The 1,385-nt window shown below is 43.8% G+C and overlaps 1 long non-coding RNA gene across 1 annotated transcript; it reads left to right on the top strand.

Annotated features, from left to right (window-relative positions):
* Positions 1-10: 10 nt before the first annotated feature.
* On the top strand, positions 11-1,364 carry LOC119345418. Its single transcript, XR_005167034.1, has 3 exons — positions 11-317; positions 569-712; positions 1,046-1,364. It is a non-coding gene; the product is annotated as an uncharacterized LOC119345418 (long non-coding RNA).
* Positions 1,365-1,385: the final 21 nt, after the last annotated feature.

Genomic DNA, 1,385 nt, shown 5'->3' with positions numbered 1-1,385 from the left:
CGCCTCCTCCTCCTCCCCTCTGCCTCGCCCCGCCGCCTCCTCGCCGCACGACGGTCTCGCCTCGCCAGCAACCCCGCCGGTCTTCCCTAGATAAACTCTGCCGCTGCCATCCCCATGTCCTAGCGCAGATCTAGACGGGAGCTAGAGGGGCATGCTGGACACGATGCGGGAGCGGGCATATCATAGAGGACCGAGATCCAGTGCATCTACGTGCCCGCTGTCATTGTTGTCCCCCGTGCTTGGCTCCCACACTCGCTCCGGGTAGGCGCTCGCAGCTCGCCTACTGCTCGGCTGCTCTAGGTACTTGACGGACTCAGGTAGTCGCAATTGAATGCCAGCTTCTTAATCAGTACTCATAGTTTTTGTGTACCTATCATTTGTCAATTGAAGTTGGAATGAGATTCTAGTCTTATTTTACTAAATTGTGAGATTCAGGATCTGGTTGATATTTCGAGGGTTTTTACCATTTAGGTTTCTGGTAACGCACATCAGGAATGCACACTTAAATTTATTTTAAGAGTGTACTATCATTTGTTGTGTTTTAACATATCTTGCCATTACTCTGTAGTTAAAGCACAACGTCAGGCTGCAGCAGAAGCTTGAGGAATGCAGGGGCTAATGATAGTACTCATCAACCAAAATTACCGGCGTTGCCAACCATGCTTTGAACTTTCGGAGATCAAGCTGTACGGTTGTACAATGAAGATTTTTGGTAACTACCTCAACTCTCATGAGATGATTAGCTTAGAAAATCGAGATATTTTCTCATGAATTTCAGCTCTTCTGATGAGGCACATAGTTTTGTACTTGGGGTGCTCAGAAATAATAGGATGTTTTCTTTTTTATACATCTCGTGGCTTATCCTTGTGTCAGAACAGAAAGGAAAAAAGAATACTTGGTCTTTACATGGAAAGGACGCTCCTGTGGTTATTGTGATATCAAATTTTGCATAATTTCTTCTAATGTTTTATTTACTCTTTTACTGGCTTCCCTGTCTTTATTTGTGGTGCTTAGTTGCTCAACCTGGCATGCTCTGTTACCCAAGATGCAGTTTAAGGATTCAAGTGGCGATTGCAACCCAAAATGTTGCAAAGAATCTGCTACCAGAGGCTTCATTATGCACATCTTTTCTTTTTACAAAATGAAGTCTGATCTGCTGTCATCACATCAACACGTATGCCTACATCACCAATGTTTGTACAGCGACATTTATTCACAGACAAATGAAGATATTCTAAGGTTAGAATTCAACACCTGGTTTGTATCGTAGTTGGGTGACAGCAGATTGCACAGTGGCCTCTCGGCAGTGTGAAAATCCAGCAGAAGAAATCACCTGATCATATATTTGATTATACTTCTGATTGCTCAATCATATATAAAGAACA

The sequence above is a fragment of the Triticum dicoccoides genome, unplaced genomic scaffold (assembly GCF_002162155.2).
Source record: "Triticum dicoccoides isolate Atlit2015 ecotype Zavitan unplaced genomic scaffold, WEW_v2.0 scaffold236553, whole genome shotgun sequence".
Taxonomy (NCBI): Eukaryota; Viridiplantae; Streptophyta; class Magnoliopsida; order Poales; family Poaceae; genus Triticum; species Triticum dicoccoides.
The sequence above is the reverse complement of the archived record's forward strand: the minus strand, read 5'-3'. Positions and strand labels throughout refer to the sequence as shown.